Genomic DNA, 22,347 nt, shown 5'->3' on the forward strand with positions numbered 1-22,347 from the left:
CCAAATAGCAGTGTGGCCCAAAAGAGCCAGTGAACCTCTCTGTGCTTCAGTTTCCTCATCCTGTAAAACAAGGGGAATAGTACTTGGTTCCAAGAGGTTTTGTGAGGATTAAGCCCATTCATAGCGGAATTCAGAGCAGTGCCTGTGGGGCACAGTAAGCACTCTCTGTGGACTAGGCCTTGTCCCTGAGCCCTCAGTCTGGGCTGGGTGTTCATCTCCCTACACAAATGAATTCATTTAACCCCACAATAGAATCAGTATTTCCACTTGACATTTGAAGAAACTGAGACCCACAGAAGCTAAGAGACTTGGCCATGTCACTTACCCAGAGGTGAAGAGCCAGAATTCCATCCCAGCCCCCAGCCCCATTCACAGCACAGTGTACACTGTGAACATGAGGGAGTGCACAGTGAGAGACATGTCTTGAAGCAGAGCAAGTCTGGCTTCTTTGTGGCCTTGCCCTTCACAGCCTGATTATCTGGTGTTGCCCCAAAACCAGTTTGGTTGCCTGAATCCAATCATTTCTCATATCAGCCACTGATGAGTGCATCTCCACCTGACTCCGGTGAAATTTCATTGGTATGTGCCCAAGTCTGCCTTTGTCCTCCCACAAAGGAGCACCTTATGATGGGCCCAGCAGCCCCCAGCCATGTGTGAGGTGAAGAAGATCTTCCTGTGCATTCTGCTCTTGAGCGCCATTTCTAAGAGAGACTACAACCCAGATGTCCCATATCAGCCTCCACAAGGGCTGAGGGGATGTGGATGAAAGTGAAGGCAGCAGGAATATATAAGAACCTGGGAAATAATTTGAAGTCTTTGAAAATTATTGCTGTTGCCTGGACCACCCTTCACCAGTGAATCAGTATGCCTGATTAATTGGTATCAAATTTAGGAATTTAGGTGAGTGGATTATTAAAACATGTATATAAAGTTCTCACACTGGCACTTGATGGCTGTTGATGAGCGTATTCACTGGACAATGAGGTAAACAGGGTAACATAAAAACGACCAGACTTGGAATGACTGCCAGAGTGTGACTTTAGGCAAGCCACAGCCCTTTGTCTCAGTTCCTCATTTGAAAGGAGAGGGTTTGACCAGTTATCTCTTTAGGCCCATCTCTTTCTTTTTTTTTTAAGGTATTATTGATATACACTCTTATGAAGGTTTCTCATGAAAAACATTGTGGTTACTACATTCACCCATATTATCAAATCCCCCCATACCTCATTGCAGTCACTGTCCATCAATGTAGTAAGAGGCCACAGAGTCACTACTTGTCTTATCTGTGCTACGCTGTCTTCCCCATGACCCCGCACACACACCATGTGCACTAATCATAATACCCCTCAATCCCCTTCTCCCTCCCCACCCACCTTCCCCCACCCCTCCCCTTTGGTAATTACTAGTCCCTTCTAGGAGTCTAGGAGTCTGTTGCTATTTTGTTCCTTCAGTTTGGCTTCCTTGTTATACACCACAGATGAGTGAAATCATTTGGCACTTGTCTTTCTCCACCTGACTTACTTCACTGTGCATAATACCCTCTAGTTCCCTCCATGTTGTTGCAAATGATAGGATTTGCTTTCTTCCTATGGCTGAATAGTATTCCATTGTGTATATGTTCCACATCTTCTTTGTCCTTTCATCTATAGCAACTATATGGTTGCTTCCATATCTTGAAGCCCATCTCTTTCTATTCAGCACCAATTCAGCCAACAGTTTGGAATATCTTTTACATCCTGCCAGATCACACTTCTTAAGGCACCCTAGTTTTCCCTCCATGACACTTCTCACAATGTATAATTACTCATTTGATTGCATGTTTAAAACTGTTTCCCCAGGTAGACAAAGCAAAAACCACATCCGACTCAGCCATAGTTCCTAGCATGGTGCCTGGCACATATGGGCACTCAGCAAATATCTGTGAGATACATGAGTCAGTTATTAATAAAATGGAGGGAAGGAGTTAGAGTTATTCATTAGGATGTAATGGTATTTGTTAGACTACATGAAGAGTCTAAACTTGCAGAGAGCAAGTGATTAAATCTATCTAAGAGAGGGAGGGATTGAGAAAGATTTCCAGGGGTTTGGTTTATCTGCTCTGGGTCATAGAAGATTCCCCAATCAGAGCTGTATGCATCAGGGAGGGGGCGGGGTTAAAAACTGGGGGGAGGGAAATGGGGAATGTTGTACATAGGGATTATAAAGGAAGGACAGGAAAGGCAGGAAATACATCGTTTGGTGGAATCCTGAGCCATCTGATATCTCTGGAGCATGGAGTGCTAGGTAAGAGTAACTTTGGACAAATGGGAGAGCAATGCCATTGACGGTTCATGGTACCAGAGGAGGCCAGGGAGTGAGGATAGATAATGTGGGCTGCAAGGACCAGGACCCACTCTTCCCCTGAAGCAAGTTGCCAGGATAGAAAGCCGGGAGAAGGAGGAGCTGATCTCTGAGTGGGGAGGTAGTCTGTTCATGTAATCCTGCCCCACAGAGATCAGCAAAGGGCCTTCTGTAGAGGGACAAATAGCAAATATTTTTGGCTCTTTGGGCTACACGGTCTCTGCTGCAACTTCAAAGGCTGCAGGGGTAGGGTGACTGCAGCTACAGATAATACTTAACGAAGGATGTGCCTGTGTTGGAATGAAACTTTGTGTATAAGCACTAAAATTTGAAGTTTATGTAATGTTTACGTGTCACAAAATATTATTCTTCTTTTGACTTTTTTCCATCCATTTAAAAATGTAAAAAGCCTTCTTATCTCACAAGCCGCTCAACAGCACAGGGTGGCCTAGTTGTGTGTGCAGGCCAGTTTGCCAGCCCCTTCTTTGACAGATACTTACCGAGTTTCTACTATGTACCAGGCTCTCGGCCAGGCTTTAGGGACACACTAGCACCGTCTGCAGGGACTCACAGAATGGCACAGGAGTGAGACACAGAAACAAGCAACTGGTTACATGTGAGCCAAGCTCGGGGCCTCATGAATGACTGAATGAACTAAATAAAAGTCTTACATCAAAATAGCAATGTATGTAAAACAAGTTTGGAATTTGGCACCCCTGAGGGCTGCATGGAAACAGAAGGTGCCATTCCCACGGCTGCCAGTGTACATGACTTCCCCAGGAGCTGTGAGGTGGCCTGGGCGGGAGCCCAGAGGAGGACTATGAATCCATCCTGAGGGAGGACAGAAAGGCCTCAAAGAGGAGAAGCTATTTGAGATGAATCTTGAAAGCTGAGTAGGAATTTTGTCAGGCAAATAGAGCAGGATGAGGCCTTCCCTGAGAAGAAACCGCATGAAGGAAAGCTGTGGGTGCACATGGAATAAAGCAGGCAGATCTGGTGGAGCCCTGAGTGTGGCAGTGTGAGCTACAGAAAAGGAGGAGGGGAAAGGGGCCTAGAGACGAAATGACGAGGGACCTTGCGGGCTGTGCCAAGTCATTTGCATATCATTTAAAACCTGCACTCTCCAGTATGATAGGCATGAGCCACATTTGGGTATTTAAATTAAGTAAAATTAAAAACTCTGTTCCACAGTCACCCTAACTACATTTCAGGTGCTCAGTAGCTGCGTGGTTAGTGGTTGCCATGTTGGACATGGCTGCTGTCACGGAAAGGTCTTTGGGCTTGCTGCTCTAGACTCTCAGGAGCCTTGGGGGGTTTAAGCAGAGGAGAGAGAAGGCCGCCTTTTCATTTTAGAAATGTCACACCCAAGTGTGCCGGGTGCTTTGGAACACGGGGACTAGTGCAATGGGCCAAATGTCCCAGTTAGACCATGCGAACACAGGCAGTGTCCATGAGAAAGGGAAAAAGGGACATATTGAAGAGACACTTGAATGGTAGAACCTGGTGACTCCTGTGGTGCAAACTTCCGGACTGAGCCTGAGTGACTTCTGCAACCTCAGTAAAGCAGCAGGCGAATCAGCTGCTGGGATTGGGTAGTAGACTTGGACCAGCCGTTTGTCCCCTCCAGAGCTGCTACCTTGCTATACAACAAAGAGGGTGAGCTTGATAACTTGTAAAAAATGTTTACTCTTTCATCTCAAATCACTTTTATTTAAGGACTATTTTATTTGAAATCACAGACAAATTCTTAATAACAATTCATAGCCAACATTTCACACATAAGTTATTATCAGTCCAAAAACAGCTCTTTATCATGTTAGCAACCAAACGTCTCAAGAAGATGAACAACAATCTTTGGGTTCTTCTCTAGGCCTTCAATTCTTGAGCATTTGAGTGACTATTATGTGTAAGACATAGAGGATAACATGAGGCATCAGAGACATGATCTCAGCCCTCTATCTTTGGTGTAAAACACTTCAAATCAAAGCAATAATATTTAGATACCAAAGCCACCAATCCTCTCCACAACTATTTTATGTCTGGCATTTGGAAAAGTTATTTATCTTAGGTTCCTTCATTAACAAAATTTCTAAGCTGCTTTAGGACTTTCTGGATATGGATATTTTAGGTTAAAAAGAGTTTCATCTCTTGGTGAAAGCCAGTGTAAGCTCATTCATTTACATGTGACTGAAGAGGTTAGTCTTTGCATGCAGACAGACCTGGGTTCGAACCAGGGGTCTGGCACTTGACCACAAGCAATTGTAACTTCTCTGAGCCTCAGTTTTCTCATCTATGAAATAGGAGATAGTCCACCTCAGAGGATCAATGTGGCCATTAAGTGAGATAATGCATGAGAATGACTTGGCAGAATGCCTAACACTTGGACAGTGTTCAGTAAATCATGGTTTATATCAGTCATTACTCAATGCCTTCAAGCCTGGGCAGGTAAGCTAAACATGGTTGCTACTCCCCCAAATCACATGGGAGCTGAGGCATGATGTAGGAACAGAAACTGAGCTAAGATCTATTACCATCCCTCTCTGCTGATTCCTGTCACCAGTGATTAACAGTGATAAATTAAGGGAGCCCAAGACTACAGTTACATTTACTTTTAGCTTAGAGAAATGCACACAGTAAAAATAGACTATTAAACATCCTCTGATGATTTTTACATATATTTAACATGTTCCTAATAAAGCATAAGTCATACTACAGGAAACCCAAGTGTGGGTTAGCTGGCTGTCCCCAAGTCCTCTGCTGGCTCTGGTCACTTGCATGGTTGGAAACCCAAAATGTCTGCATACTCCCAGCGCAACTATGTTCTCACAGCCACCACTGGTACAATTCCTTGTTTGTGCTGAAATCTGAGTCTCCTTCTAGCCTTGCCTTCTTACTACTGTTTTGTTCCCTCAGTTGGCACAAGCCCCAAAAAAAGAAATCAGTTCTTTTTGCTTTTAATTTGCCAAGGCAAGGCAACTGCTGAACCAACGCAGGGCTGTTTGTGCAGCAGCTTTTGACCAAGGGTATGGAAATAAAGGTGCGGCAATCAATTTCTTAAAGAAAAAAAGTCAAAGTGATTAGACATCCCCAGAGCCGACTCTGTGGGTGAGCAACCAGGGCAGTCTCATGCCCTGTGCGCAGAGGGTCCCACACTTGAGATTCCAAGCTCTCTGGTCACTGTCTAGAAACTCTTAATAATTTTATCTTTGAATTTGTGTTTGTAAATGAAGTCTGATAGGTCAAAGGAGCATTTGCCAGGGACTCACACTCAGTCCTCCTTCCCATCAACTCCCTGCCCTCCCCAGCGAGGTTCTCGGCTGGCCCCACCCACCAACTACCTTCTACCTCACCTGGTGCCCCAGAACCCTCCCCTCCCCATGCAGTGACCTATCCTCTATTCCCTGCCTCTAGCTAGTCCACCCTGAGCTGGGTGGCAGACACATGGGAAGGGGAGATGCCTGGGCCGAACTCTGCCCTCCTTGACTTTGGCCATGGCACCTAGGTCTGGAGGCTGGTATGAGGGGGAGCTTGCAGTCAGTGAGTAGCAAGCACATGCCCCCAGTCACAAAGCAGGACCCAACGTATCCACAAGCACCTGTACTCATGAATTCCCTCTGCCCAAACGAGCATGACATTAAATAACAAATTTAAAACATGACAGATGGAGAGAGAGTCTGTAGTTGAAAGGAAAAGGCTTTATATTTTAGTACTGCTAACAGCACCTTTTGCTGTATTTTGAACATTTTTATTTTGCAATAGGCTTCACAAATTATCTAGCTGGTCTTGGCCATCGTCATTCTGTTCTGAGCCCTCTCTGCGTAGGGGGTTTCTCACTGGCCAACTCCCCCCACCAGGTGTCTTTGATTCTTCTCAAGCTCCCACAGGTTCTTCTCATCTCCCTCTTTTCCTGTCCTATTTGCCTCTCAATCCTCCTTCTAGACTAGCCCCATATTCCAAATCACCCTCACTATACTATGCAGAATTGTGTAACACTCTCTTTGTTACCATTTTCTATCTTCCAGATCAAGTTCCTGGAACCTAACTTTTCATGACCAAATGACCTACTAACATGTTTGGTGAAACAAAACACAGGTTTCCCTCAGAGAGAAATTCTACTGCCAGTTTTTTAAGTGGCAGGCCTTTTTCCCCCTTGTGTAGATATAAATCTCCAATTACCTTTCAGCAGTATTTACCAACAAGTCACATCCCCTGGAAAATTAGTCCCACAAAAGAGAAAGAGAGAAAGAAAGAAAAAAGGGTTCCTTAGCCATGGAATTTGGGGAACACCAAATACCCTGCCTCCCTCCTACCCTGCTCTGTTCTGTAGATTTCCAAGTTGCATTAGCTTATTAAGGAAACTAGCTTGATTTTATTTTAAATAGCATTTCCTAACTTATTTGTCAACAGAACCCTTTTATGAGGGAACAGCTACTGACTGCCTACCTTGCGAGCATTGCTTTGGAGCAGGCAAGCTTTTTCTAAAAAGGGCCACTAGCAAATATTTGAAACTTTGAGGGCCATACAGTCTGTGACCTTACAGTTCAAAAACAACCATAGACAGTACATAAATGAATGAGTGTGGCTCTGTTCCAATAAAACTTTATTTATAGATGTTGAAATTTGAATTTCCTATCACTTTCACATGTTACAAAATATACTTCTTTACATTTTTTTCCGAATATTTCAAAATGTAAAACCATTCTTAGCTCAAGAGCCAAGCAGAAACAGAGAGTGGGTGGTTCTTGGCCAATAGGCAGTTGTTTTCAATCCCTGACTGAGAGGATCAAGGAAAAAAGTTACTTGTAAACACAAGTTGGATATGATTTCTTTACCTTAACTGCTACTGATTCTGAATTGTTTTTCTAATTGGTCATTTTATAATCAGGCTATTTTTTAAAATCATTTTTACCACTTATGGTTCAGATGGTTTCGGCTCCTGATACTTTAGCTCTTGCTGGCAAATACTTAATTATCTCGTGTTTGCTACAGTCTCTTGGCATACATCTTCCTGGTTCAAGCAGGTTAGCTCTCTGGAGCACCTGCCTCCTGCCTTTTGTATTCCCTCGTCATTCTCCACGTTGCAGTCACTCTGAGCCTTGTGATACCAGAATAGAATCTGGGTGCAGCAGAACTAGTCATATTCTTTGAACTCTTTTCATTTGCACATTTTAAGATAGATCTACTGCCCTAGAGCCCAATGAGGAATGGAACCACAGACACCCACCCACTTTTCAGAGTACCTCACGCATCCCAGTCTTTTCATAATTACACCCACAGACACATGTTCTTGACGTCACGACACATCACATTCTCCTCTTAGAAATACATGGGGCATCTATTTTTAAACCAAAATGGATTAAAATTAATTTTCTGAGTTATAATTAAGATTATCCCCTAAGATAGCTGGAGATAGCCCCTTGGAGTTGCAAAACCTCAGTTTGAAATCACATTGCATGACATACACTTCAATCTTCTTAAATATATTTATATTTTTGTCTCTCTTTTTAAATTCTCTCACAGGGAATATGTGATGGGAAGAGAATCAAACAAAGAGGAAATTGTAAGGCAGTAGTGGGCAATGATGAAAAGGAAAGATGCATGTGATTGCTTTAGTGTTCATGTGACCTCTTATTTCTATTTTAGAAATAAACATAAATTGAATAACAGAAAATCACCTGTGAGTTTGGGAAACTCTCAGTTCCTGAAGGACAAGGAACAAAGTCCTCTTCCCTGAGGGACACTGACAAAGCCATTTTATGAAGACAACGTGAAAATGTGAGCAGTCTTAAAAAAGGGGCCTCCGCTCAACCACCCACACTCAGTTGATAAAGTCTTAAATTGGGGGCTCTGAGGAACTGAGAATCAGGACAGGTACAGTGGGTGTGTGGCTGGTGACACTCATTTTTAGGCAACCCCAAATATGTCATTTGGCTGATCTGTGGGAAGATATATGAGGGAAGCCATCAAAGTAATACTCCAGGAGGGAAGCTTTTGATATTGCCTGTGTCTAAAAGCCCATTAAAGACCTCATGCCTCACTCTAAGAAGAGTGAAGTTGATTATCTGACTCTCTGAGTACCTATGACATAGCACTGTTAGAAATAATTGCATCTGTAGCACAGCCAGAGGCAGTGGCTGAGACATTCGGGGTCATTTAGAAGACAGACCATCGTCTCAGCTAGACTCATCTTAGCTGTGTCCCTGACTTGCTAGGTGCACTTGATTTGTCCACTGCAGGTTCTCCTTCTGCCATCATCACTGGTTGCTTATCAGCACACCAAGGCCTTGTAGTCTAGCGGTTGAGAGCTTGGGCCCTGAAGCCAGACTGTGTTCAAATTCTTTCACCCAAAAGCTGGGGATCCTTCTTCATGTTCTTAGCATCTATTTCTGTTCAGTTTCCTCTTCTGTAAGCACTTAACAAACATTAGCTATTATTGTGAAAATAAGAAATGCCCAAATCCCTCCTAGCCCCACCTGAAGGGGTTTGGGGGGAGTTAGGTCTAGCCCAGGTGACAGTGAGGATCTAGGGATTGGGAGGATGATGGCAGCCAGCCCTCCTCTCATGCCATGAGCACTAACAACAAAGAGGAGACTAAGGGCTTATTGAGAGCTGACAAAGTTCCTGTGTGTGTATATTATGTGTACATAACGACTCTATGAGGGCTGTGAGTTATTCTGATTCTTATTAGCTCCTTTTGCAGATGAGTGAGCCAGACTTAAGGCAATCAAATAACTTGTTCAACGTCCCAGAACTAGTGAGGGGCAGAGCCAACATTCCAACTCTAAAGTGCTCTGAAGTGAATTCACTTAAACACTGAACAAGCTAAGGATCAAAATGCTAGGAGATGGGAGGTTTATGAACACAAAGTTTCTGTTTGAGGTGATAAAAATGGTCTGGAAATAGTGGTGATAGTTACATAACATGGAACACTTAGAAATGGTTAAAATGGTAAATTATATGGTATGTACATTTTACCACAATGAAATACACTAAAAAATGCCAGAAGAGAGGTTGCAAGGGCCCCTCAACTTCATGAGGTCAAAGACATATGGATGTCAGGCACCGACGTAGGAGTTAGTGGTTGAGAAAAACAAAAAATAGAATGTACTTTTGTCCCTCTTTTGCAAAGAAGATAGTTCATAAAACTCCAGAGCAATAATACATGAGTTTATTTCTTAAAGAAAGCATTTTGTACCCTTGGGACCACAGGTTCAGGCCATTCTTATGAGCCATTTCTATAGCTTCATAGAAAAAATGTATTTAAAAAGATAGAGAACTACCAAGGAAGAGAAACCCCACCTTTTAAATTAAGAAAACCTTGATCAATACAGTAAGGGCTGTGTCTGTTAGAAAATATTTCCTTCTTATATTATCAAGCCTTAGAATGCAAAATGTTCTTGCTGAGTAATGAATGAAGTTAAACAAATATGTGAAAAATCCAGGAAAATAGAACAGATGACTCCTCTATGAATCCCACAAGAAAGATTTACGACAAGCAGGTTATTTCCAGTATTAAATAGCCTATGAAATAAAGGCATGGCATGAATGCTGATCCACTTCATTAAGGAGGCTGTGGATGATCTAGGAAAAGTCAGAAGTCTCAGGCAGGACAAGAGTGGGGTTGGCATTTGGGGTGTACTGAGTCCTCTTTGTTTTCATTATAGGCTAGTAGAAGCATCCTAAGCAGGATGGGAGGCCAATGGCCAAGAGGGAAGGACAGACAGTGGTGTCAGCACAATGTCTCACTTTTGCTCTCTATCCAGAATGTGAAATGGTCCAAAGACAAACAGCTAACCTGGCTGACCCAGAACAGATTCACAACAATCCCTCTGCCTCTGTTCTATACACATATATAAAACCCATTTGACTGGATCCCACAGAAGCTAGAAATGGCCCTTTTTCCACTGGGGTTATGACTGCAACCCATTGGTCATTAGCAGTTGCTAGAGGCCTGAGAGCTGGTAAGAAGGTAGGTCACTGGATTTCATGTAGACTTCATGTCTATGTGGCATTGAACTCTGACACAGTGCCTCCCCACTGGTATCTTTCCTGGTAAACCAGAGCACATGTGAGAGCAAAGACTTGGAGAAGACTGCGGAAGGTCCTGGAAGGGGAGTTGTTTATTCCTGGCATCCAGTCTTACATCTGGGAAAGTACCACTCTTATACCTCCTACCCCAGTCCCGAAGTGTTAAAAGCCCCCTCTCTGGCCCTGCCCTGGTAGCTGCCATACCTCAGGGCCAAAGTGAAATGACATGCTCACTGCACTCCCAAGCCCCAGCCCCCTCTTCTAGGTAAACTCAGAATTTCCTTCCCAAACCACCCTGAGCCCACTTCCAGGGCCTGAATTGAACCTTTCTCTGGGTCTGCCCTCCTAAAGACAGGTCTCCCCATGAACAAATGCTCTCAAAACCCAAGGGGAAGCCAAGGGGCAACATGTGGCCATACAGGCTGGGGTGTCTGCACATGTGTGCACAGATCCCTTGCAATGCAGAGCAGAGCCAGGCCACAAAGAAGGGTGGGTGGGGTCTGAGCAGGCACTTCCTGGGCCGCTGTGTCCCTGTACAAGATCCTGAGATGTCCCAAAATTCTCTGTTTGAACCTGACCTTCTTGGTTGTTATGAAACTCTAGGTGTCACAGTCAGAGTATTACAATTTACTTTATTAAGCAGTTCACCAGCTTGATGTATACATTTTGAAGATACAGACATGTGGCCTGTGGGCTTCCATGTCTTCTCTTGGCCCAGGCCCTACAAGTGTGAGGGGTGGGCTTCCTCTAGGTGGTGTCCCTCTCTTCCACATGCCACCTCTGGGGAGCAGTGTTCAAAATGTCCTTCTCCCTTGTATACCTAAGGAGTAGACCAACTCATCCTTGATTTGCAAAAATGTGTGTTTATTCCTAGGGGGAAAAATCTGAAAGCTAAGCCACTAGTGCCCAAGTTAACTGAACTGGGCAAGAGAACCAAGGCTTTCCGGGAGGACTCAACAACTCAGTTGTCTCCTGCACATGTTCAAAGGTCATGAAGATCCCGCTGCTCTTGGAGCGGTTACTGCTGGATCTAGAAACAGAGGAGGGAGGCCGGGCTCTGCCTGCACCTGGGAAGCAGCCTTGACATGTTTGGGTTTTTTTCTTAGCTCTAGAGGAAGATCCATGTGGAAAGCACCCGTTGGCTGGGAGCTCAAAGCATTTTCCTTTTCTGTCCCTAGACAACCTGTCCACTGTCCTGCGGGAAACTGGAGGTAAATTGCTCAGAATAACAGGTCCGGAGAGGGTATCTCAATGGGCACCAGCCCGTGTTACCCTTGGAAGGGAGAGGGGATAAAATGCCTGGCAAACCCTGGAGACGGAGACGGGCTTGACAGTAAGCTGCTGTTTGGGGTTTGTGGACAGTGCGCCAGGAGGGCTCCTTCTCACATTCCTCATGGTCCTCACAACACTTTAGGAGAGCACCCGAGGATGGTTATTGACATTCTGGGAAGAGAAGGGAAACAGGCCACTAGAAGAGGAAGAAATGAGCAGTGAGCTCTGGGTCTGGGCCAGGCTGTCAGACTGAGTTTGGCTGGTGGCCTCAGGATGGCAGTAAAATGTAAGCCAGAGAAAGGCTGGCTCCTGATTGCCCAGCCCAGGGCTGGGAGAGGGGTCAGAGCGCAGAACGGGGCCCTTGCGTGACCCTAAGGGTGGGTGCCTTCTTAAACTCTATGCCCAGGCACCTTGCGTGCCCTCCCTCACCAGGCCCAGCAGGTGGTTCTGGGGGTCCCAGGCTGACGACACACTCTCTGGCAAATGGAGCCACACTTGGGTTTCCCTGATTTTCTCTGTTAAAGCAAGGCCTGCCACTAGCAGCAGTCCTCTAGCAGGCAGTGGGCTTACTGGAGCCTAGAGCAGCCTGGAGAGCCATGGAAGGGCACCCAGCCAGCCACAGCCTTCTCAGGACTCCAGGCTGCTTTCCCAGACTGACCTCACTCCTGCCCGCAGCTTTCCGCCCAACACTCCCTCTGGTCTTCCCTTCCAGACATGATCCTGGTGCCAGAAACTGCCAGTGCTTACATCCAAGCAGTAGGTACCTGAGCAGAATAAACACAGGGGCGAAAGTGTCTGTGCCTTCTGACCCAGACAGGCTCCCCTGCCTCTCACTGGGGGTTAGGCACCGTGGGATCTTGTCAGGCAGATGCTACTGGGATGCAGAGGTGGACTTTGGTGGCCACTAGGGGCTTGGGGTGGCAAGAGAAACCACAGAGTGGTTTAAACTAAATCCAGAAGGAAGCATATGGGCTTAGGGCTCTACCAAGTCAATATCAGCCTCTCACCGACCCCTGCACTGACATCTGAAGAGACGGAGCCAGGAAGGGTCCAGTGTCTTTGGATTGCCAAGGGGCTCAAGTATCATTCTACAGTGTGCAGAATTTGACCCCCATCTTCATCTTGTCAGCCATGTTTGCTGAGAAAATCTACCCTTTTTTCTGGCTGCTCTCAAAAGGGGCCAGTGTAAACTGCTGAGTTTCTTGGGAAGCCCCATCTGAGCAAATTTCTTCCCAAGAAACTCAGGGTGTGGGTCACAAGCATTCAGGGCTGCTTCTTCATCCACCTTTGCTAGTGTCTGGAAGACAGGAGAACTCTATTGCTTATGGTACAATTTGTATGGTTGGCTAGATAGCAGAAATAAAATGAACGGATGTCACTAACCATGCACCTTATCCTATGTTAGTGTGGAGGTCAGACTTCTCTGAGCTTTACTTCTTTCCTTCTATTTTCATCTTCATTAAGTGCCATTTAAAACTCTACTTCTATCTCTCAAATAAATGCCAACTCAGCTGCTCTAAAAACTCTCCTCCAAACTGTGGCAAGAACAGGTGAAGATACTTGTGCAGCCACAGAAAAACCTTTAAAACAAAGACATCATCAATAATCATATTTCATACATAAATGTTATTTCCATCACAAGATGTGATGTGAAAGCAAAAATTATCACTTGAGATGTTCAAGACAGTCTTATATATTCCAGACAGGCCCTGCAACATGAGTGTATAAGCACATAACAAAGATTTTTCTTTCTAAGTTTCATAATTTGTGAGCTGATATTCACAGCATGGCTTTTTTGAGGACAAAATTAAAGGCACTCCCCACTCTGGCCCAGATGGTATTTCCATTCCCAGTTACAACAAGAAGGTAGATAATACAGAGCCTTAAAACTAAGACTGGCCAAAAGAATTTTACTCTCCCTTTATTTCCTATTAAATGTAGCACCAAGCAGTATCCACACTGTTCCCTATCCTCTGCCTGAAGGTGGGATTCTTCCATTACCTGAATGGTCCCCAGCCCCAAAACTGGGCGTTTCACTGGGATTGTGGGTGAAGACAGAGGGGGAAGCCCCTAGCTTCAGTAGGATGTCTGTCAATGAGAGGAGATGGTCTTTATTTATAAATAAAAGAGATGGCTTCTATTTATGACTTTTCTCAGAGCAGAGACATTTACCCTTCACAGTGACATCCATCACAACTGTCATACCACCCTGGGATGTGAGAGGATGGGTGCCCCTGTTTTCAGATGAAAAGCATGTATGATTTTTAAAACAAAGAACTAATTTAACAGAAAATTTTTAAGACATTGTTTTCTTCTTTTTTCTTCTTTTACTGCAACCCTCAACCCATCCTCTAGGAAGGGCATTCAGATCTTAGAGTTCCACGCTTCATGACAATAGATTAGCCCCATAACGTGATGTATAAAGAACATAGATTCTGAAGCCTGATTGGACTGAATGGGTTCAAATCCTGGCCCTGCCTCTTATAGGCTGTGAGATTTCAGGGGTCACACAACCTCTCTGTGCCTCAGCTATCTGGAACTAAAGATAGTCTTGCCTGAGAGGTCTGTCAGAAGACTTACATGAGTTCCTACTCACATAATACTAAGCACATAGAAAGCACTGCAAAGGAAGTCATAAAATGAATATACAATTACAAGCCTATTCATCTTATATGCCTCCCACAAGAAAGTAAAATCATTTCTTGGTGTTAGAAGGTCTCAGACCCCATAGGGGATCTCCTAAGGGTCACCCATACCAGAAGCCCCAAGACTTATAATGTCCACAACACATAACAAAGTCACAGAGCAGATGTAGACCCTTATCTTAGAAAAACCTTCACAACATCCACCCTCAAATAAGCCCAGTACAAATCAAATTGAATTACTCCCAAAACTACTGTAAACAGTAATTATTTTATCCAAAGGAATTTAAATTACTTATATTTTAAGGTGGTTTTATAGATATCTCCAGGTTGAGTTGGACACAGACACAATTTTTAAAAAATAATTTATTGAGGTGAAACTCAGACAATTATTTTTTAATTTTTAAACCACGTGGTTGAGAGAATACCTGGAAAGAGTACCTCAAGCTTTCACCTGCTTGCAAAGCTACTCCCAAGCCTCCCCACCATGGCCCTCCAGCTTGGTGAATGACAATGACCTTCTTCCCGCTGTAAATATACTAATTCACACTGTATGAACAGTATGTTTGTTATGTGGTTATTATCATGTTGTGAAACTGTAATAGGCAGATTTTTACAGGACCCTTCCTTGTATGTAGGGACTTATTCCAGTGAATCATCACAAAGTGTTTCTAAAGTAGGTGGCATCAAAGACCCAAGTAGGAAGGGCTTAAAGATGTCCATCAGTATTGACCCACAGCTCAACTGTGAACTAGGTATGCCTTTATACTGACTTGTGCTAGAAGAGAATGAGAGGCATCTAGAAGTTCCAGAAGGTTGAGCTTTAATGGAGCTGGAGTATGTCCTTGCATGGAGCAAGACGTATTTGTTCCCTGGACTAGGAAACAAGGTGGCACCCAGAGACCACATGACTAAGAGGCAGGTTGAGGAACTGGGCAGGTAGGAAGCCAGACCAGATGCCTACAAAGTTATGCTAGGCCTTTAACAGTTAGCATGAAAGTATTTCAAGATCAAGGAAACTCTGGGCTATGTACGGGTCTTAGATATTTTCACAGAATTCTTTAAAATAAGAAACCAGGCATGGGTGGCCTAATTATGTATGTTGTGTTATCAGCCATTATTTTCTTTATATAGTCCCTTGATTTTTCATAGTCACTTTTGTTCATGTTAACTTTCAGCTCTATTCAGGGAGTTTTGTCCATGCCTTCCTTGGAATGAATATGGGTGCGCTTTACCCCTAGAGCCCTGAAGAGTGGGGAAGGAGTAAAAATGAAGAGATGTTAAAGCAAAGACAAAAAGTCAGGGAGGAAACTGCCTACCAGCCAGCAAAGCCTCTCCCTCTGCCCTCCCTCTTGGCTCAAATCTCCCAACCAGAGGCCCGCCTCCCCACTCTCAGGAAATGGCCTTATCTCTGCCCCCGGTGACACTCTCTTCTTCAAATTCCATCTCACTCTTGAGACCTTTCCAGTTGTGCCCCTTGCTCAGTCCTTCTTCCATCTTCTATCATCAACATTGTCTGTTGCATAGCGGCAGATTGCCTCTAAATTTGTTGCCCCTATGTTGTTTTTTGTAAGTGTTCTATAACTTATACTATATAAACAATTGTTGCATTGTTCTATTAGATTTGAATTTCTTTGGAGGTGAATAGTTTCTATTTCCCTTCTAAGGCTCTGCCCTATCATTTATATTAAAACGTTCTTATATTTAAGTAAAATATCTTTGTGGTGTTTTTAAAAAATGCATCTCTCTAAAAAAAAAAAAAAAGAACCCAAACAATACAGAAAAGAAGAAAATTCATAATTCCATCCCAAAGAGGTAATATCTGTTAACATTTCGGAATACATCCTTCACCACACCTTGGTCTTCGTATGTTCAAAAATTGGCAAAAAAGGATCTCACTTCATATTATTTCTATTTCAAGACTTCCCTCTTTTATTTTTACATTGCTACACAGAGCTAATTCATTCCTCTCAAGAGCAGTATAATATTCAAGGCCCAGATGTTTCATCATATTATTGGTTTATTAATGGATATTGAGGTTGTTCCAAGTGGGTTTTTAGTTTGTAAGAAAACCATCAAGGATGACTCCCTTGGTTCAAGCTTGAATTTCCAGATAGATAGTAGTAATGCCAATTAAGATAGAGAACACCGGAGGGTAGCAGGTATTGGGTAGATTAGATTGTTTCTATTCCAAATCAGGAACCAACATAGAAACATTACTGCTATCTAATCCTCATACTCCATTCAAGTTTCACTAATTGTCCCCAAATCATCCTTTATATCAAAATAATTCAATCCAGAATCATGCATAGCATTTAGTTGTCATGTCTTTCAACTGGTTTCAGTCTGAAATAGTTTCCCAGTTGTTACTGGTCTTTAATGGCCTTGAAACTTTTGCAGATTACAGTCCAGCTGTCTTTTAGAAAGTTACTTATTTTGGTTTTGTCTCATGTTTCCTCATGATTAGACTTACTTTATGATTTCTGTCAGGTGAAATCACAAAAGAGATGTTGTGGAAATACAGGAAATGTCTGTCACTCTCGGTCAGGCAAAGATTTCTTAAATATGACACAAAAAGGAAAAACTATGCAAGAAAAAAAGAATAAATTACATTCCATCAAAATGAAAAACTTTTGCAACTCAAAAGACATTATTCAGAAAATGGAAAGACAGGTCACAGACTGGGAGGAAAGATTTGCAAAACGTATCTCTGATAAAGAACTTATATCCAGAATGTGTCACAGAATATATTGTAAACACAGTTCAATACTAGAAAGATAACCCAGTTTTTTTAATGGACAAAATATTTGAAGACACTTCACCAAAAATGATATACAGATGACCAATAAGCACATGAAAATATGTTCAATATTATTAGGCATTAGGGAAATACAAATTAAAACCATAATGAGGTAACACTACATACCTACTAGAATGGCTCAAATCTCAAACACTGCCTATACCTAGAAAATGTGAAGCAACTGGGATACTCATAGTGGGAATGCAAAATGGTACAGCCACTTTAGAAAAGTTTGCCAACTTCCTATAAAACTAATCATACACTTAACATATAACCCAACAATCTCACTCTTAGGTATTTATCCAAGAGAAAACTTGTGTCTACACAATGACTTGCACAGAAATGTTTACAGCAGCTTTATTTATAATTGCTAAAAGCAGGAAAAGTCATTGGTGAAAGGATAAAATATGGTATAATGAAATACTGCTCAGCAATGAAAAGGAAGAAGTTACTTCAAGCAACAACAGGGACAAATCTCAAAGCACTATGCTACATGAAAGAAGCAGACATAAGCTACATGTTTACTGTATGGTTCCATTTATTGACATCCTAAAAAAGTCTAAACAATAGAGACATAAATTAGATCAGTGGCCACTTGGGGCAGGAAGTAAGGACAAGAGACTGACTGCAAAAGGGGCACAAGAGAACTTTTGGGTTGATGGAAATGTTCTATGTCTTAACAGTGGTGGTGTTTACATGATTATATGCATTTGTCAAAACTGATCTAAGCATATATTTTTTAAAGAGTGATTTAACTATAGTATATGTATAATTAATACATAACCATATGTAAATTTTACCTCAGTAAACCTGACTTTAAAAAATGATATTGTAATAAATACCAAAGAATTATGAGGGTGAAGGGGGGTAATGCATTCTCTTTGGGAAAAATTCAAACAATACCAAAGCAGATATAATATATTATGAAAATTCCCCTCTCTTTCTTCAATCCCAAGGCTATCAACAGTTCATGCATATTCCTTCAGATATTTTTATGCATACTCATTTATGTTTGTAAAAATACATAAATGTGATAGTAAGTGATGTATTGTTTTGTAAACTCTTCATCTGTGTCACTTCCCATTATGTACACCTTCCCATTGTTTATCAGTACATAAAACTCTCATCTCACACCACAGCACATCTCTCTGTCAAGGATGGAGTGGGCTTCCCATAAATGTTGTTAACCATCTCCATTTTCCATGAGTCAACTGGCCAGAGAGGGTCGTCCTGACCAACAAGAGGAACAGATTGATTCCAGCAGCTGTCAGCGTCCAGAGGACACAGCATTCTTTGGACCTGTTACCAAACCAGCCAGGTCAGTTTCTCCTCCTATTTCAAAGCAAATATCTTCTTGTTCTCCTTGAATTGACACAGCATCTGGCTTGTAATTGCACTACAAAAGTGGAGGAAGAGGGGAGTATGGCCTAGAAAAAAATCTTTCTACAAATATAGAACAAGTGTTTGCACATTATCAGCCCTATTTATTTTTTTATATTAATCAACATTAGCACTTACACAGCAACTGATCCTTGAGAGACGTGTTCAAGGTCACACAAGACACTGGCAGTGACAGGAAGGAAGAGAGGAAGCTGGCTGCATTGTCTTCAGCCAGCAGACAGACTGTGCCAGGTACTGTCATCCCTACCCAACCCAGAGGGTAATGCCAGAGGCTTGGGGTTCAGTGTTGGCAATTGGAAGAGACGGTTGGGTTTTGGAAAGATATATCACAGCTTCAGCAGCATTTTCCCCACTTGCACTTAGAAAGAGCCCCTGAGGGCTCTAGACACCTAAATGTCTAGTTCACAGTCTCATGGACCCAGCATCTTAGACTGCTGTCCTTCGTTACCCGACACCCCTTGAACTCCCATCTCGGTTAAGATCACGGCAACTTCGGAGTGGGTCTCAGTCCACGACAGGAACTCACAAGCCAGGGCTCTCCAATTCACTGTTCTACCAACTCAAGTGGGCAGGAGTTTATGTCATTTGATGGTGCTAGCACCAATTATGCGCAACAGATTAGAAGGAGTGGTTTGGGGTCATATGACTAGTTTGTTTCCCTTCTAAAGTTCTCTATCATGTTCCTAGTCAAGGCAGTAGGGCTGCGGTAGGACCACACGCTGTGACCTCAGAGAGACTTGGGTTCAGGCCCTCGTTCTGCTGCCTACCAACTAAGTAATGTTGGGCAAGCTACTTGACCTTGCCCAACTTCGGTTTCTTCATCTTCACTGGGAAGTTGGGAGGTTTCAGTGGCATGATGCAGGCTTAGCACAGCACCTGCCACGGCAAAAAGACTCAGGACCGTAGCTAATCTCATTACTATTGTTAAGAAATTTATCTTTCTGGGAAAATACACAGAAAGTTTTTCTAAATACAAGGATCCTTCCTTCTAAAACTGTTACTGAGTAGAATAAAGGAGGATGCCATAATCTGAAGGAGAGGACTGGCCAGACAGTTCTTTTTATTACTTCACTTTAAAAGTTCAGAGTGATAACCATAAGAAACATTTCTCAGAGGTAGTTAATGAAGAAAAGAGAGGGGAAGTTAAGTGACTGCTCAAGATCACAAAGCTAACTAATTTCCCAATCTTTTCTTAACTTCAGATTTCTCCTGTGTCCTAGTCAAGCATCCCTTTTGAAGCACCACGCTGCATAACACTACCTCTGCTCTGAGAAACGCTGGCATTAGACATGTTGGTTAAAGTTTCTGGATTGTATTAATATTAAATTATCATTTATCAAGCACTTATGATTTGCCTGGCAATGTGCTATAATCATTGTTCTTTCAGTCCTTAAAACATTCAGTGTGTAAATATCACTGCCCTATTTTATGGTCAGAGAAATTTAGGCACAGAGAGGTCAATCACCTTATCCAAGGCCACACAGCCAATAAGTGATAGAGTCAGAATTCCAGCAACGATTTAATTCAGTGGGCCCAAGGGGTCAGGATGTGATCTCTTGGATTACTGTCAGCTGTAAATCATAGCTATGTGGATCTCAGGATTCCAAGGCACTCTGAAGCAACCAACATTTGGAGTACAAGATGATCCCTCTAAAACTCTGCCTCTTTGTGCTTCCATGTGGTGCTGGGAATGAACCCACATCAAAGCAAGAGCTGGAGAGGGAGAACTGGGTCCATCTCTTGGCAGCAGGCTCTCAGCTGGACCATCTCAAACTGGAAGAGAAAGGTCATTCCTTTGGACTTTCCCATATTCAATGGCAAGAGGCTTTCTTCCCAGAATATTCTCCAAATATTTTCCAAAGACACAATGTGTGACTTATAGCATGATTCAGAGGAAGCCAATAAGGCTGAGAGCTGAAAACTGAGCCTGGCAAGGAAGCCCTGTGGGTTTGGACTGAAAGACCAGCAGCAGAAAGGCTCAGGGCTACTTAGCACAGAGCTTTATTTCTGCCTAATGTTCTTGGCCTCATTTCTTTGTGAAAGGGAAAGCAGAGGTAGAATCTGAAGAGCATTAGAACTATTAATTATTAGTAGTTAAAAGGCCAGCAGAGGGGAACATTTATAAGGGCACAGTGTCTAGAATCCAACACACCCTGGATTTTATTCCCTGTTTATTCTCTGACAAGCTGGGTTGTTTTTGGTATGTTATTTATTCTCTCTGGGCCTTGTGTCCTCACCTATAAGGTGGAATAACAATAAGGGTCATTGTGAAGATCCATGTAAAGCATGAGGCCCAAGGCCTAGGACATGGTAAGTTCTCAGTAAATGTATGCCACTGTAATTGTGATTCTAAACAAACAATATTCTTTGCAACATTCTCCAAGGATTCCGTAAATATTCTGATTTCTGTGGCCTCTGGTGGCTAGTTTGGCGAACAGTTTGTCTCTAAGTTGCCCTTCCCAATCCTGGGAAAATTGCCTTCTACTGCCTTTATAAATGATGTATCAAAATTTTTATTTTACAAAATATTGTCAGAACACTCATACATTGCTGGCGGGGATGCAAAATAGTACAGCCACTTTGGAAAATAGTTGGGCAGTTTCTTATCAAGTTAAACATACTCATACCATATGACCCAGCAATCCTGCTCTTAGGTTCTTATGCAAGAGAAAAGAAGACTCATGTTCACACAAAAAGCTGTATTCAAATATTTATAGTGACTCTGTTCATAATTGTGAAAAACTGGAAATAACTCAAACATCCTTCAACTGGTAAGTGGATAACCAAACTAGTAAGTAGGTCCATCAATGGGATACTGCCTAGCAGTTAAAATAAGGGACTGGTGACATATACAACTTGGATGAATCCCAAATGAAAAGTGAAGGAAGCTAGACCCAAAAGGCTACATAATGTATAATGCCATGTCTATGACATTCTAGAACAGACAAAATTATAGATACAGAAAATGGGTCAGTGGTGGTTTTCAGGGGCTAGGGGTGGCAGGAGGAGTTGACGAGAAAGGAGAATTTTAGGGGGTGATGGAACTGTTCTACATCTTGATTATGGTGCTAGATTGTACAGCTGTATGCTTCTGTCAAAACTGGCAGAAATGTGTACTGAAAAAAAGGGTGAATGTTACTTAATGTAAACTATACCTCAACTAAAGGGAAACCTAAAGAAAATATTGGTGTATATAAAATCTCATTTTATCCCTATAGCTCCATCACCTAGGGCAAGTTCTCTTATTCTTGCCATGGGACAGAGGCTTGTACAGCAAAGTGGAACTTCAGGGGAATTAGCTGGAGCTACCTCCACTCCAGTTTGGTAAGGTGCTCTAAGACTGTAGCCCCTGAAGCTACTTCTCTCTCCCATCTTCCTTTTCCCATGAATGTGTAATGTTTTAAGCCAGTTTAAATGACACCAATAATTAATCAATTAATTTGTTAATTAAAAGTTTGGTGATAGGCATCTGAATTCCACAGTGTTTCAGAGAGCCCAAGGTCCTCCCAAGGTCCCTATTCTAGCCCTGGAGAGGAGACAAAGTGTACCCTGGGGCCATGCATGTTCCTTTAGAGTAAAAGGAGTTTGGGGTTTTGCTTTGGTAAGCAAAAAGCTGGATCAAAGCTGCAAAATCTTTCACACTTCTTAGCCATGACCTCCAAACAGCCTCTCAGAATACATTTTGCATTTTGGAGAGCATCACAATAAAGACCTTGATTGAGTTCGTATTTTAAGCAAAAGTTACTGTCCTCTCAATCTCAAACATTTCCATTAAAGATCCATGATTTTCGTTTGTTTGCTCTTTGTAAATTGGGCTTTGACTATATGATGGAACATGATAACATATGCAATAGAATTCTATCA

General features: G+C 42.7%; 1 long non-coding RNA gene across 6 annotated transcripts; it reads left to right on the top strand.

Annotated features, from left to right (window-relative positions):
• The first annotated feature begins 2,169 nt into the window (after positions 1-2,169).
• On the top strand, positions 2,170-19,831 carry LOC108406935 (uncharacterized). Of its 6 annotated transcripts, none has more exons than XR_012133794.1 (7): positions 2,170-2,283; positions 7,984-8,115; positions 10,402-11,356; positions 11,475-11,579; positions 18,222-18,400; positions 18,594-18,714; positions 19,686-19,831. It is a non-coding gene; the product is annotated as an uncharacterized lncRNA (long non-coding RNA). The 6 variants fall into 6 exon arrangements; XR_012133797.1 differs by having other exon boundaries at positions 11,547-11,579; XR_001855598.3 differs by lacking the exon at positions 10,402-11,356.
• Positions 19,832-22,347: the final 2,516 nt, after the last annotated feature.

The sequence above is a fragment of the Manis javanica genome, chromosome 8 (assembly GCF_040802235.1).
Source record: "Manis javanica isolate MJ-LG chromosome 8, MJ_LKY, whole genome shotgun sequence".
Classification (NCBI taxonomy): Eukaryota; Metazoa; Chordata; class Mammalia; order Pholidota; family Manidae; genus Manis; species Manis javanica.